General features: G+C 45.3%; 1 protein-coding gene across 1 annotated transcript in view; it reads left to right on the top strand.

The window, feature by feature from the left end:
- The window catches only part of ASIC2 (acid sensing ion channel subunit 2), a 926053-nt gene that overhangs the window by 533121 nt on the left and 375982 nt on the right, over window positions 1-16950 (top strand). The gene's annotated exons all lie outside the window — the stretch shown is intronic.

Raw genomic sequence — 16950 nt, 5'->3', positions numbered from 1 at the left:
AAGAACCGAGGGGCCAGGGGATATTGAGAGCCCTACTACTCAGAGTGTGGTCCACAGACCTGCAGCACTAGCATTGCACAAGGGTGTGTTGGAAGTGCAGAATCTCAGGCCTCATTCTAGACCCCCTGAATCTGAATGTTTGAGGGAGGGGCCCAGGAATCTGAATTTTAACAAGATCAACAGGAAACCTTTAAGTGCACTACAACTTGGGACTGGTTTGGGGCATTGCCTCTTAACCAAAGGTGCTCATCAGAATCACCTGGGGGAGAGGGAGGGGTGCTTTTTCACTATGCAAACACTCAGGCCCTGCTTCCCAGGGCTCCTGAAACAGGGGATCTGAAAGGGAGCCAGTCATTTGTGAATGATTGATAGGATTTGTGGGTGCTTCAGATGAACGACCTTGGTTTGGAAGCATTAGTTTAGAGGCTTATAAGTTGGTTTAAGATCAGAATCCACGGTTGATGGTCTCTTGGCTGGATTCTGCTATTATCCTCAATAATAGCTCTCCTCCATGATGTAGCTCAGACACCAGCTGCTCCGTGAGTCCCTTCATGAATCTCCCTGGTCAAAATGAATCGTTCCTGGCTCTGTGTCCCTGCAGCCACTCCATGCAGGTAACCCCTTTCAGCTCTCATTGCCTTCCACCTTGCACTTGGCATTATAAGTGGTTGTGCATGTTTCTCCCTGACTAGATGTGAGCTCCCTGGTCTGTCCTTCAAAGTGCAAGCTTTTAGGCATCCTTATTTACCTGCAACACTTAGCACAGTGTCTGACACACTGCAGATACATCATACCTTAGTTGTTGCCTTAAAAATATTGAAACATCCAAATTCTCCATTCTCTACCCTCTAAGTAAAGTAGACAGCAGAGAGGTGACAATATTTCCTTACTTAAGAGGAAGTACGGGCTTCCTCATGTACTTTTGTTCCTGGAAGCAGATCACATGCTTCACCTAACCCTGAGGATAGGTGCTATTTTCACCACATTGTTCAGGGGGATCCTGTGCTCTGATCAAGGCCACAGCTAACGAGTTGCAGCTAACCAGTGAAAATCTGGAGTCCACAGCCATGACTCCCTCCACCCACCCCATCTCCAAATGGTTCTCATTGTGTGCTCTGCTCTGCTGCCTCCAGAGAGTCCACTCAGATGACCCCTGACACAGTTCCTGCTGTAATTCTTGCCTGCACCTCAGTGTCCCCTTCCTGGCTGAAAACTCAGACGGTGGGGCTGGGAAAATCCCCATGATGGTTTCTGTGCAGATGCTGGATGTGCTGGGGGGTCCGCAGGGCCTTAGGCCCAGCTGCACAGGTCAGGGTGGCAGCTCTGCTGACTGCCCTGCCTGCCACCTCAGCTCCCAATGGTCTCTGCCCTTTGGCTTGGTCTGGCTCCCTGCCTTAACCCCAAACCACCTGCTCTAAGCCCACACATTGCCCCTGGTGTACCCCAGTCTGTGGCCCCTGGGGCTGGACCCTACTCCTTGCACTGTAGTCCGACCTCTGGCTGGGGTCTGGCTTTAAGCTACTCAAGCCATTCATAAGCATCTGTCTCTGATAGCTTCAGAGCTTCCTTCTGCCAGGCCCTGCTCACCACTCGTCCTTCCTGGGTTTGCAGTGCCAGCAGGCAGCCAGCCCATTTAGGCACCAACATTGACTGTCGGTTGCCTCCCTTCTCTGGGGTCCAGGCCTCCCACCAGACGCTTCCTCCCTCCCTGCCTCTGCCCAGCCTCCTTCCCTTATTCACCAACTTATTGCTTAAGCCCAGCACACCTCATTCCCCAGTGTGCAGTGCTTACATTTCTAGCAGGCTGCTGACCCTGCTGTTGGCCATGCCCTGAGAGAGGGTCAAGAGGTACTTATTCCTCAGCTTAGGAAATAGATGTGCAATCAGAAAACATGGGCTTGACACCTGAGTTTGACTCTCATTGGCTGTGTGACCTCAAAAAATGGCTTTTCTTTTTTGGATTCTCAGGTACTTTATCTGTTCAAATGAGGAGAATATATGTGTATTATCTATACACCCACACACATAATTTATATTATAATGTGTTGTAAGGATTACATGAGATGATTATATATATATAAAGTTGCATCATAATTACAAAGCACCCTAGAAAAATGTATCATGGTATTTCATTATTATTAATATTATTGCTCTGAAGTAGAGAGACAAGATGATGTTTCTCTTTCCTAAGCCCTGTTTTAAAAGTATGTAAAATGTTTAAAGTGTTTTCAAATCAAAAGAAACAAAAAAAATATGTTTCTGTGCTTAAAGAAGCTAATTTCAGTACCTGGAAAATTAATCTATTTTGGAATCTTGACCCCTGGGTAAGTTAGTTGTGACAATGTTTTGCCGTCTGGGCCACAGAAAAGAGGACATGAGATGGCCTTGCCTTCATAACCACCACGATTGTCTCTCTCTTCAGCTGCTCTTTGATTACTGATTTATTCATTCACTTGTCCAATAATATTCTGGAGGCTCAGAATCCACCCTGACTGGGGAGCGGTGCATAAGGTAAGGAGTTACTAAAAGCTACTAATTAGCATCTCTGTTCCCCAGGACACAGCCTCTTTACCCCTAACAACAATGACAACAACAACAACAAAAACCATACCCTTGCATCATCAGTCCTGAGAACCTAGGAAGACTGTCTAATAAGTCTAGAATCATAGACCTGCCCAGCTCTCTGGTTCAGTCTCCTCAACTTTTGGGGTATTTGGCCTACCCCAAGATGGTTTTATCACCTTTAAAATCTTTTGGGAAGATGTCCTTCATGTTACCTTTTCTCCATGGTTTATCACTTTGATAATCCTTTCCAATGTCATCCTCATTTTTAAATGTTATGTTAAACCCAGAATCTCAATGCCCCAGTTCTCAAGGAATCCTTTCATATGTCTGACTACATCCTCCCTGGCTTCAGTCTGTGGACACTTTCTTTGGCTGGTCCTTGCAGTCTCTAAGATTTGACTCCAACAGCAACAAGAAGAATATTCTGGTGCAGATCTCTCCTATACATTCCCACGTAGGTCAGACATGACAGAAGAGGGACAGCATAGGACCAGAGGCAGAGGTCCAGGTTCTGATCCTGCCTCTGCCACTACTCCCTGTGCAGCTGGACACTGATCTCTTCCTCTATCTGGGCCTCAGCTCAGTCATATTTCAAGTACGAGATCAGACCTTCCCAACTCTGGAACTTAAAGCTTACTCACCATCAAATCTCACCCTCGAAGATCCCCCGAGTATTACCTTTCCAGAAGTGACTTCAGAATTTACATTTTTAGCCTAAGAAACAATTTTCCTATTGAAAAATGATGAAAATTCAGCATGTGGGGGAAAGCACCATAAACTGTCCTGGTGTATTATTGCTCTAACAAGTCCCTAATAAAAACAGCCAGGGGAGGCAGGAAGCCTGCATGAAACATGGCCCACTTGTTTTCTTAACAGCCTGCTTCCCAAAGCTATCCAGGAACTGTCAGCTCCAAGTGAGCCCTGAATAAAGAATAGGGCAATTTCCTGTTTTTTATCCCGATGTCTCATGCCCCAGAAATTATTTTAATGGAATTCCATTGTATCTTTGTATTCAAATGGACTTGAAGGCAAACACATCATTTAAAGGGAGAAGTTTCTTCCTAAGCAAAAGAAAAAAAAGTGCCTTGCTGGTACTTACTTTTGTGGAAAGCCATGACGGAATTTGCTGATTCAGGGTTTCGAGAGATGTTACCTGGAGCTTTGTCCAAATGCTTGGGAGGTAGTGGGGTAGCTGAGTGTTCAGTGTAAAGCCTCAGTTAATGAGCCCAGTAGGAGAGTTAAATTCCAGACACCAGCTGATGTTATAAAAACATTAGGGGGGGGGGGGTAGAAAGGAAGAGAAGGCATGAATAGAGTTATTGAGGAGTGTGGAATCAAGGATGAGGGTCTTTTAATTGAAATGTCCTATTTGAATATCTTCCTCAAATATCAGTAACAAGTAATCCCCCATGTTGGTTCAAATACTATATTATCCAGATCCCTGTCCCACCACCATATGGGGGCCCAGGGCTAGAGAGGCTTCATAGAATCTGGCCAGGAATGGGGAGTATGTCACCTAAGATCCCAGAAGTCATTGAGCAAGCACTATCAGAATCTAAGGATCTGTCTCAAATTCAAAGTGCTAGTAGTGAATGGCACCAGACAGTAAATCTCAGTCCTTGAGATTTGACTAAGAAAGAATTCAGAGCCAATACTGAAATATAGGCAATATATTTCTACTTTACTTAGAAAGTCAGAGGTAGAAGAAGTGAGCCATGGAAGAAGCCAGCTGGGCTGTGTGGGCTCAGGAAACAAGTTCCAGAGGCAAAGGAAGGGCCCTTGGAGCTTAGGAGAAAGAAAGCAAAGGTGCATACCCTGAGGGAATAAAGGGTGAAGAAAGATGCTGGTGAGAGAGAAACAAAAAATGTGCTGGGTCCTTTGTCTTAAGGGTTTTAAAGGCAGGGATTTTTAAGGCGAGGTCTCAGGGGAGGATCTCAATAGCACATTCATCAGCTTCCAGGTGCGTCTCCTCAGGGTTGTGGTCTCCACTGATTGGTCAGAGCCAGAATGGGGCATCATTAGTCATTGCAGCTGGTCCTGATGTCAGCCATGGTGTTGCTTGGACTGGTTTTGCTGGGGGGCTGAAACTCAGCTGAGGCCTAGATGTTATCTCTAGCTTGACCAAGACTCTGTCTCTGTGGTCAACAGATCCAAGGATTTGTTCCTAAGATTACTTGATTTAGGTCATAAGGTCATTTTCTTAAGGGCTTAATGCTTAAGGGAGTGGGTGTGCAAGGACTTGTGCAGGAATTGTATGAGGCTATTCTCCAGCCTCCTTGTTCCTCCACTAAGGGGTCTACAGGCCAGGAGAGGAAGGATCAGTGGAGTGACTGAACCACATAACCAGCAATATGAAAGGTCAGGAGGTCTAAATCACATGATCAGCAATATGCTAGGAGAGGAAAGATCACCCTGGGGACGAGGTCTCACCCTACAGTTGTCAGTGCTAGGCAACCAGGGCTCTGCCCTGATGACCCTCTGTACCTGGCCTATCATTCCTACTCTGCTCGTGCCTGCCTGATTGCCTACTACAAAAGGATGCAGAGAGGAAAGCCAGGTCTCCCTGAATGGAAAGCAGGCTTCAGAGCCAGGAGTCTTGGGACAGGGGAAATGAGCATCAGCTGATAACAGGGCACACACGGGGTTGAGGCAGGATAAGACTGGGGCTGCAATGCCAGATGTATCCAGAGTTTCAGAACTGGGCTGTTCCATGATCTGGTGTTCAGATGCCTCTCAGAAGAGCCTCTAACCAGTGTGTCAATCATGTTTTCTGCCACTTATTCATATTATAAACCCTTCCTATGTGCTAGGTGTACACCAAGGAGCTGGAAGGATGAGAAAGACAGAGAGAGAAAGACCAACTGAGTTGGAGATTCCAGGCCATCCAGGACTTAAGAGAGCAGGTATCTGAGAGTCAGTTCTTTTTTTTTTTTTAAGATTTTATTTATTTATTTTTAGAGAGAGGGGAAGGGAGGGAGAAAGAGAGGGAGAGAAACATCAGTGTGTAGTTGCCCCTCAGCCACCCCCTACTGGGGACCTGGCTCAAAACCCAGGTATGTGCCCTGACTGGGAATTGAACCAGCAACCTTTTGGTTCTCTGGCCGGTACTCAATCCAATGAGCCACACCAGCCAGAGCTGAGAGTCAGTTCTTAATTTCATAGATGGTTTCCTACAAATCCTGCAATTGTCTCTTTTTTGGTCCATAAGGGGTAGATAGAGCTCATAGAGACAAGTTTTATGGAGTAGAGAACCCTCTGGAGACTCTAACCTACCTACCCGACTGCTTGTGGATGTATTGTGAGAGAAAGACATCTGACCAACTGACAGCAAATGGGAACCATGGGAAGATAGTGAAATCACCATCTTGCTCTTGGCATTCTTTGCCAATATTTAGCCTGAAGAGTAGTTTTGGGGTGTTCTTGGTCATGTGGCTAGGTAGAAGAAGAAAGAATGGTCATGATATATTAAGATGGTTCTGCAGCTCTAAGTATTAAGCATGCCAGAACCTCTGGGAAATGATGGCAACAGGGCAACTAGCAGTAACCAGTGCAGATAGACAGATGTGAATCCAGACTGACCCAGTACAATGAGCTGGTTCATTCTGAACAGGAGGACTGGGGGTTGATAGTACAGACCGGGTCCAGTGACAGAGTCTAGGGATAGAAACCAAATGCACATGCAGTTAGGAAATATCTGGAATCTGGGGTTCTAATTCAAGAGGACTGGGTAGAAGACAACTTTAAGACTACTGTATCTTAGGAAATCTCAGTAATAATAATAGGAGTCCATCTTTGAATTGCACAAGTTCAAGATGATCTTTACCATTTCCTAAAGCAGTGACATGTCCAAAGGGAAGAGGGGACAGGAAGCAGGTGGGAGGCGAAGACAGAGGCAGAGTGAGCTCAGATCACAGACTGAGAAGCAGAACAAGGCTCCTGTCACCTACACCATCTCCTTAAGCCATTCCACCTCCAGCATCCAGCAGAGTACACACCTGGTAGAAGGACCAGTAGGGAGCACTGGCTGTCATGATGGGGGTGCTCAATACTCTTACCTAGATCCAGTGTTTCATTCGTCCGCAGATCCTCCAGAAGTGTCAAAACACAGTGACCACCACCTACTTATAAATCAGACTTACCCAAGGGGAACAGACATTTCATATCCAACCAGGCTGAATTTCTTGTGCAGAGCTGAACCTGTAGGTAAAGGTTAAGCTGCTTATAAAGGGGCACCTGAGTACAGTGGCTGCAGTGGGATGTCCAGGGTTGGTAGGTGACTCTGCTCCACAGAGCCACCCAGAGACCCCATTTTCTTCTATCTCACAGCTGTGTCATCCACTAGGGCATTGTCTACATGGTCCCAGATAGATCACTTCTACCTCATCCACATTCCAACCCAAGGAGAGTGGGAAAGAGGAAGCAGAGGGCAAGATACTTTTTTTTAATTATCAATTTTTAGAGAAAGGGGGGAAGGGGAGAGAGTGAGAAAGAGGAAGAGAGAGAGAGAAAGAAATGTCAATTTATTGTTCCATTTATTGATGCATTCATTGGTTGATTCTTATATGTACCCTAACCAAGGACTGAACCTGCAACCTTGGTACATCAGGATGACACTCCAACCAGCTGAGCTACCCAGCCATGACCAAGTTATCTTTTTGAAGGTTGTGACCACACTGTACATATTTCTTCCACTCATATCCTACTGACTGACTAGAATTTAGTCTCATGGCTATATCAAGAAATAAGAGAATCTGGAAATGCTCCCTTGGCCATTGTGCCCAGTTAAAGCCTGGTTAAGTTCTATTACCAGGAGGAAGAAGGAGAGGAAAGATACTGGGAAGTAATTAGTAATATTTCCCATAGCCATTCTCAGCTGCTAATCCCAATTGTCACCTTTGCTAGGAAGTCTTTTCCGACTCCCAAACCTGGCCCTTCTGTGCTCCTATGACAACCTATGGTTATCTCTGTTAAAATGTTTACCTATATGGGCTGAAATAATCTGTCTCTCTTCCACTGAAGTATGAACTATAAGGGAAAAATATGTATTTTTCATCTTGATATTCTCAGTGCCTTACACGGTATCATGTGTAGGTGCTCGATAAGGTTTTGTTAGGTGAATGGGTGATAGGTGGACTGGTACATTATTCATTTGATGAGTAAACGGAACTAGGGTATAACTGGTGCAGTCAAGAATCTGAAGGTTTTCTTATGTGATTTATGAAACTTACCCTCTCATGCATAATCATATGTGTGTTTATTCAAACAGATAAGCCAAAGGCTGCCTGATATGGGTGGGATAGATAAAAGACAGGATGGCTGGGGCATGTGCGCGTGCACACACACACACACACACACACACACACACACATACCCCTCTCATGTGTTTGACAGTAGATTCTAGAGGATGGTGAGCACTTAGAAAACCTGGGTATCACTTCACTCTCGGAGGTTTGACACTATGGGCAGTGTCCCCACTGCTTGCCAGTGTGTGGCCTTTTTCATGACAAAATCCATCTCAACTTCTTTTCTCTGCATGACCTAAAGGGTGGGTCATAGCAGGGAGGGCTTGGGTAGCACCAAGAAGCAGCACTCTGGGGAAGAGCACAGCGTGGGAAGATGGAATGTGAGAATCTGGAAGGCCTCTTACTTGGGAATTGGGAGAGTGGTTATTTTTATAGTTAAGATACAAGCCAGTCAGAGAAAGACAAATGCCATATGATCTCACTTGTACGAGTATGTGGAATCCAATGAACAAAATAAACGGATGAACAGAATAGAAACAGAGGCGTGGACACAGAGAACAGATTGATAGCTGTCAAAGGGGAAGGGGAAGAATGGATGAAAGAAGGTGAAGGAATTAGCCAACACACATATTCACATGACCCACGGGCAGGGACAATGGTGTGGAGATTGCCTGAGGGAGTGTAGGGGGGGCTGAGTAGAGGAGAGCCAAGGTGGGGTGGGAGTGGGGACATCTGTAATAGTGTCAGCAATAAAAACAAAGTTAAAAAAAGATTGTGCCTGGAGATTGGAATTAACAGAGGATAGAGAGGGGCAAAGGGGAAACATCCTACAACTCCCCATTTGTCTCAGGACCTGGGCAAAACCAGCATGTCACAAACTGAACAAGGTTTCAACACGTGGATCTAAACTTGCAGGAGTGTTAGCGTTCCTTTCTGAGGAGTCTAATCCCACTTAGTGCTTCCTCAGGCTGTAAAACTTGCCTGTGGGACTACTCTGGAAAAGCAAGAGCTGAAGGGCAGGTGGAAGTGGGTTGGCTGCCTTCTGATATAATGCTATGGAGATGTATGTTATGGAAACCAGAGTGTCAGACTTGGAGGAGGAGGCAAGATGATTTAAGGATGCAACAGATAATTTGGGCAAAGGAGATGGAATTGAGAAAAGCTGAGAAATCTCAGGGCAATGAAATTGGCTAGATGGTTGATCGTTCCCTGTGGGAAGAGTCATTGGCTCTGTTTCTGAGAATTGTAGTCACAGAACACTGGAATTGCGGGGGATATGGAAGTCTGATGTCAGATTAAATCACGGCTCTGCTACTCACTGATTCTGTGACCTTAGGCAAATTACTTAATGTCTGTGTACTTCAGTTTCCTCATCTGCAGTGGAGTTAATAATAATACCCACCTCACTGGGTCATTTAGGGGTTTAAATAAGTCATAGGATGTAAGTTAGTGTCTGGCACGCTTTTTTTCATGAACATTAGCTTTTACAGAATCTGCAGTGTTGAAACCAAGAGGAATATACTGGGTCGATGAGACCAAATGAAGTATTGTTGCCATTGGTTTTTCTCATTTCTGTGGTGGATAGGAAGGACTATCTATTCCAAAACTTTCTTTTGCAATTAAGTAGAAAACTGGCCCAAAGTAAAACAGACTAATTGGCTAGCATAACTGACGACTCCAGCAGTGATTCCAGTTTTGCTTGTGGTTTCTTCTAGAGATTCACATTGTTGTCAGGGAGCCAGCCCTGATTCTTTCCAGTCTGGGCTCCTTTGTGTGCCAGCGTCACCCTCAACACACCTCTTGTCCTGGGAGTTGAAAGGCCTGCACCAATTCCAGCCTGGGGGCTGCAGAGGACACCATCTAGGAGAAGGATGAGGGTGCCCCACCCCCACCACCTTCTGGATGGGAGAAGGGCAGGTCACCCCTCCCATCCCCACATTGGTGTGTTGTGGCATCATTACCCAAACTGTGTCACATGCCTGGTGACCAAACATACTGATTGGTTCAAGCCATCCAAGCGCACCCTAGAGTTGAGTGTGGGGTCAATACCCACCGCTAATGCTACGGAGAGGTGGTTCCCCCCAAACAAATCCAGAGATTGTAGACACAATAAAGTGGGAAATGGGTATGTTAAAGGCAAGCAAAAAAAAAAGTCTACTGAGTGTATAAGTTATTAGCTGGACTCTAAACCATAGACATCTGAGTAAGACTCTGGAATACAGAAGAAGCCTGGGATTTTTAAAAAAATAATTTTATAGTCCCCAGAAGATTTTTGGGTCATGAAGAATCTAACTACAAATGAAGGACTAAATGAACTTGGTGCCATCTGACATCCTTATACCCTAAAGAAGAGAAGCTTCATTCACCAAAAGATAGTCACTTCCCAGCTCCCAGCCCACACTGCTGTCTCAGCCCAGGCTAGAAGGGGCAAAGGAAAATCACCTGCGGGGACCCAGCAGGAGCAGCGACCTCATCCCCATAGGCACAGCCAGCCCTGCCTGACACTCTCCCCCTGCAATGACGAAGGGACTCTCCAGCCCCCACAGAAAAGCTTATTATGTAGAAATATGGATTCACCACCACTCACTTCCTGCAAGGAGGATGTTGCTTGGAGCCAGTCTCCTTTTATCTCTCTGCCTGGATGCTTTCAGCTTCTCACCCCCACTCCAGCAATGAGCCTCTCAATATGCAGAGCTCCTTACATTTCCCTCCAGAAAATAAAACTAAGACAAAGGAAGGAAGCATGTTTTGCTCTAATGTAGTACTGAGTTTCATTTTTCTATTTGAATCTATTGCTGTTTAATGAGCTAAATGGCCACTGGATGAATTAATAGATATACCAATCCTGTATGCATCTCCTGGGAGGCGGTCCCTCAGTGGCAAGATGTGCCTCAGACACAGCACATGGGAGACACACAGCCTGCCTGACAACTGCCAGACACCAAGTGGGAGCACAGCCCCTTGGGGACCTGGACAGGGAGCAGGTGGTGAATTGCTCATGGCTGGCTCTGGGGCCAGCCCTGAAGACAAGAGACTTAGCAGACGAAAAACTGTGTCTTGATCAAAATTGAATAACGGACCCCTGGGTGGTCCAAAAACTCCAAATCAACACACAAGTTAAGGTAATGAGGTTACTGCAATTGACAAGTTGTTTCAGTAGTCCAATCAGAAGAGGCTCTGTCTCTCCATTGACGAGGCCCTGAGCTCTGCAGGTGTTATCAGCTCCAAGGTTTGGTTGGACAGTTGGACGGAACTCCTATGCAGCACACATCAGCGCCCCTGAGTTAGCCCAGTGCTTTGTTTTATCAGGAAAGGAAAGCTCTAAAATCATGTTCTTAAATGTTTTTCATCAAAGGAGCCATTTGCAATTAAACCATTTAGGAAGAGATAATAGAACTAATGTTAGTCAATCCCTTCATTAATGGATAAGGATTTAGAGGCTCAGATAAAGTCACGTGGCCAACCACTAGTTGACCCACGACTAATTATGACAATGCTTTTAGCAGTGCTTGTTTTGCACCAGGCACTATTCTAAATGTTTATATTATATATATATTAACCTGTTCAAGCCTCCCAACAAACCCGTTTTGTAGAGGAGGAGGCTGAGGCTCTGGAGTATTAACTAAGGAGCCCAAGATCCTATAGCCAGGAAGTGATACAGATGGGATTCAAACTGGGGAAGGAGATGGGGGTGGATTCGACCTCAGAGACATTTATTTATTCATTCATTCATTCATTCATTCATTCATTTTTAATGTAGCAAGTATTTTCTTCTTTTCATTTATTTATCTATTGTTTTATTTTTTAATCCTCACCCAGGGATATGTTTATTGATTTTAGAGAGAGAGGAAGCGTGAGATACAGAGAGAGAGAGAAACATCAATGTGAGAGAGAAACATCAATCAAACATTGATCAGTTGCCTCCCGTACGTGCCCTGACCAGGAATCGAACCTGCAACCCTTTGGTGTAGGGGACGACACTCCAAACAACTGAGCCACCCAGCCATAGTCCATTATTGTTTGTCTTTCAATAAAACCTAATTCTCCTGTCTCCCAGGTTAGACATGTAAGAAAGCTCAAAAAACCAAAACGAAAAACTGTGTTTCCCAATGGAGCCTGGAATAATTTACTTAAGTTGACAAAATGAAACATGTAGCATGAGGCTTCCTAACCTTTGTGCGGCATCTCACAAGCTCAGCCTCTAAAGACCCCTTCCCCCAGCTCCACTCACCTCTGCTTCACACAGAACCCTCCCTCCTACCGTACCACCCTGTTCCTGTTTCCAACCACACTGAAACCATGAGACCCCTTTGTACTGGCCAAGCTGTTCCCTGAATCTAGAATCTCCTTTTACTCCATTCCTCACCATTGCTCCCTTACTTATCCTTTGAGACCCAGCCCCAAAGCTGCCTCAGATATGAAGAGTTCTGCGATCACCTTGGTCAGAATCCAGGTGCTCCTGTCCCCTCCCCATAGCACTGTGTCCTCTATCACAGCATTTATGTGGCTCTTTCCTCCATTATAACTGGTCACGAAAGGGCAGTCCCTCGTGGTTAGGTGCCAGGTCTTTGACACTAGTCAGACTTGAGTTTGAGACCTAACCCTGCTACCTAGGGGTTGTGTGGCATTGGGCAAATTACTAACTCTCTGAGCTTCCTTTTCTTTGCCCATAAGAGAATAAAATTACTTACCTCAGAGGGTTCTTGTGAGAACTGAATGAGATCATTTATGCCAAGCTCTCAGGCAGTATCTGTCTTATAATGAGCTCTTTTTACACATTAGTTGTTACTGTTGTAGTGTTGCCAACACCACCACCACCACCACCACCACCATCACCATCACCATCATCATAGACGTGTTACTAATGTTACCTCTATAGACCATATGCTCCTGAAGGTCAGATCTTGTTCATATTAATGGATATAGAATTGATTTGTTGAAGCAGCTCTTCAATTTGCAATTTATTGCTTTGGCCTTGGTGACAAATTGTTTTGAACTCATTTGCCTAGTTGCTTGCCACTCACTTAGGTTTTGAGCTCCATAAAGTTTGTACCTCTCCCTGCAGAGTCCACACTCAGTAAGCATACTCCGTATATATAAAAGTATGGCATGAATGCTTAATTCACAAACTTCTCTAAGTTCACAGGATGCTCAGGATGTGCACCCACTTATTTTTTTCTTAAAGAAAGGCTAAGGGCTAAGTTCACAAGGGAAAAGAAAATAGCATTTATTAAGCACTTTAAAATGTCCAACATTTTGCCCTGGCTGGTGTGGTTCAGTGGATTGAGCAACGTTCTGTAAACCAAAAGGTCACTGGTTCGATTCCCAGTCAGGGCACAGGCCTAGGTTGCAGGTCAGGCCAGGTCTCCAGTAGGGGGAGCGTAAGAGGCAACCACACTGGTGTTTCTCTCCCTCTCTCCTTCCCTTCCCCTCTGTCTAAAATAAGTAAATAAAATCTTTTTTAAAAATAGAGTGCCCAGCATTTTATCGAGCACTCATTTCATGCCAGGCACTGTGCTCAGTACTTCACCGTACTTTTGTGGACTAATTGTCAAAACCAGTTTATGAGGTGAGCACTCCTTCTCCCCACATTACAGTTAAGTAAATGAAAATTTAAGGAGATTAATGATTTTACCAAGGATTACAGCAATGACTCAGGAAGCACAGGATTTGAACCCATCCCTGTAACTTCCAAAGTACCCAGCTCTGCCCTAAGCAGTTTAGTAGTCCCTTTAAGACCAAAAGTGGGTGCTTCTCACTCCCATTTCACAGATGAGGAAAAGAAGGCTTGTTTATATCAAAGTCACTCAGCGACGGAACTGGGCTACAAAGGCGAGTTGTCTGAGCCTCCCTCAGCCCTCTTCCTTTTTGATGATACTCCAGGGTCTGGAATTAAACTCCTCGGTCCAGCTTTTTCCATCCCCACACAGAATCCCAAACCATACCTACTCCAGCAACTCTTACCTGCTGGCACCAGGCAGACACCCCACCTATCACAGAGTTAAGAGATGGAATCATCCCAGACACATACATCTCCACACAGTGGAGACCCAGCGCAGGAAAAAATGCCATCAGAAAGACGTATCGGTAGTCACCACCCAGTAGCTGGTGCAGCGTTGAGTTATCACTGAAGGATGAGCTCCGAGAGTTGTCATTACAAGTAGATATTGCAAGCCTGAAATAGACTGAAAGGGGTGGCGATAGTGCATAATGGGAAATAGCAGCCTCTCAGGGGCTAGAAAGGGTGATGGGTCTTGGGGGATGATCTGTTGTATAGACAATAAAGTGGGGGCCAGAGGAAAAGGAGCATAAAAGAAAGCCAGAGATCCTGAGGTGGGAAGTGCCGCCAACCCCAGCAAAGCCTGGGAAATCAGTCTGCAAAATGAAAGAGGCAGAGAACACCAAAAATAACCTTGAAGATAATGGATGTGGCAGGGGACAAAAATCAATGGAAGGAAAACATATTAAGCACAGAAAAACTAAATGAGAGCTGAGGGCTGGGGCGAGTCGAGGTGGTGAGAGCAGTGGCCTGGGAGCCTGGAGGCTGGGTTCTTAGTCCAGCCTCACCACTAACAAGCTCCGTGACTCTGGGCTGGGAGCCGCCCCTCTCTGAGCTGCCGCTGCCTCCTCTACAAACTGGTGCAGTCAGACAACGTGGCCTGCAAAGGCCCCTGCACCCCTGACAGTCATGATAAAGAACTGTGTGAAAGCTTTGCTTCCTAAAGACAGCCCTAAGCCACTAGATGAAAGTGAGCACATTTAGTCAGTCCTCCAGATATTTCCAAATGTGTGGGTGCTTGTGAGACGTACATGAAACCCCACTGGCTTGCATCACACTGTGTCTTCATCTGTTGGGGGGGATCATGGAACTGATAAGGAGGGAAACTCACGGGCACAGGTTAGCAACCATCAAAGAAAGGTTTTTAAAAGGGATGCTATGACATTTATAAGTTAGCACCGCACACACACATAAAAATGATTATTATGTGAGAACTGTGGTATAACCATCCAGGAAGAACAAAAAAAGAATGAGCTATTGATACATGTAACAATATAGGGGAACCTCAAAATAATTATGCTGAGTGAAAGGAGCCAGACCAAAAAAACTGTATGCTCTATGATTTATATACACTGCTAGAAAATGCAAACTAATTTACAGTGATGGGACACAGATCAGTGGCATTGAGGTGCAGTGTGTGTGAGGGGGTGAATTACCAAGGAACACAAGTCAACTTTTGGGGATGATGGGGATTATCTTGACTGTGATGATGGTCTCATGGATGTATACATACGTCAATATGCATTAAATATGTGCAGTTTATCATAAATCAAGTTTATCTCAATGAAACTTAAAAAACTGTGCATGCCCTATGATTGTCATTGTAGATCAAGGGAAAAATACAAAATTTGAAAGCCTTTCTGAGGAACTGGGGATGCCCTCGTAGGCACACGGTTTGGCCTCTTTTCCTCCCACCCCACATGGGCCCCTACCTCATTTCAACAAGTCCTCCCCCATTCAAAAGGGGGTTTGGGCTCTAGATTCCATCAGAAAAAAAATCTGTGGGACAGGAATATTTTCCAAAAGTGAGATATTATGGGAAAATAAGACCACAGACTCAGAATGGAAGATCAACCTTTTTTTTTTTTTAATCCGCTAAAAACTGCTTCACAAGAAGGAAGAAGAGGGTTGTCCCCAACCAGGGGCTGGAAGAGCTTCGCTCCCCTGCTCCTCGCTACAGCCAAAGCGGCAGGCTTTCTTTTAAGTATAAGAATAGTCTAAGAGCCCTCCCCCACAAGCAGACATGCACATGCCCTGAGAACTGGAGAGGAGGGAGAGAAGACTGCGTGATACTCAGCAGGGAAGGAAAGGCAAAACCCGCAGGCATAAGTTAGCAACTTCAGAGAGGCTGCTTGAAAGGGGTGCTAATAACAGTCACTGGGAAGGAGTCATGGTACTGGTGCACTAAGACTTTCAGGCCCTGTCGTTTCGTGAGACTTTGCCTTTCTTGTGCTAGACGCTGACTTGTAGTGGTTTCTCACTTGGAACGGCTTGATTAATAAATAGTTGGATGGTTTTGGCAGAAAGATCTCATTTGGGTTCTGACCCAGCACACCTGAGGCCCTTACCGGTGTACCCTGCACGTCGACTTCCTGGTTCTTCCTTGCTGCGTAAAAGTCATTGTGTGTGTGCACACTCACACCACCTCCACCACCACCACCACCACCACTCCTAACAAAGAAAGCATCGGTTCTCAGAGACGGTGGCATACAAATCCTAACTCCACTGTCACTGGCACAGCTATCCCAGGAAACACACGGGAAACAGGGGCCATCTGCCCAGTAAGGAGCATCTCCCAGCTGCTGCCCAAAGGCAGGACAGAAGCTGTGACAAACTGAGTTTTCCGTTTCTCTAGATTTTGAGCAAGTCAAATTCTTGAAATAAGAGAGGCAGCATGAGGTTGTAGGACACTCTTGACTAAACTACTAGGCATAGTGATTGGAAGAAGAGCAAGGCTGTCTTATTTAAACCTCACAGCAGCCCTCTGAGTCAAATATTAATGTGTTCAGTGTGTAGATGAGGAAACGGAGGCTCAAAGAGGCTAAGAATATGCCCAGGATTTACAGCCAGAGAGGGATAGGGCCGGAGCCAGAGTCCAGATCTGCATGGCGTCCGAGGCTAAATTTCTCCCATTCGTCTCCAACACCGTAAAGCAGTAGATGGTACAAAATCTAAGTACTAATGTGCAAACAAGTCGGCCGTCAGTGTTTTTTTTTGTTTGTTTTTTGCTTTTAGTTACAGACACCTTGAATTTAGTATTATAGGTTTTTGTTTCACAGCTGATGAAAATGTTCTCACTGGAGGAAACACATTGCTTCCTTCACATACTCATCTGACAAATGTGTGCTGAGCACCTACTATGTAACTGATGCTGAGGAAGTTCTGAGGATCCATTAGGGACTAATCAGAGTCCCCACCATCACGGATGTATAGGGGAGACCGGTAGTCAATGAAAGTGCACACAAATTACTCTGATTATAATCATTGAAGCACTAGGAAGAAAAACTATGCTCTTTCAACTAGGTTCCACGATTGCCTTCCAGAGGATTCATTCAATCAACAACTGTTTATGGCATACCGAGT

This window comes from Phyllostomus hastatus, unplaced genomic scaffold (genome assembly GCF_019186645.2).
Source record: "Phyllostomus hastatus isolate PE091 unplaced genomic scaffold, TTU_PhHast_1.1 phas_contig_210, whole genome shotgun sequence".
Taxonomy (NCBI): Eukaryota; Metazoa; Chordata; class Mammalia; order Chiroptera; family Phyllostomidae; genus Phyllostomus; species Phyllostomus hastatus.
The sequence above is the reverse complement of the archived record's forward strand: the minus strand, read 5'-3'. Positions and strand labels throughout refer to the sequence as shown.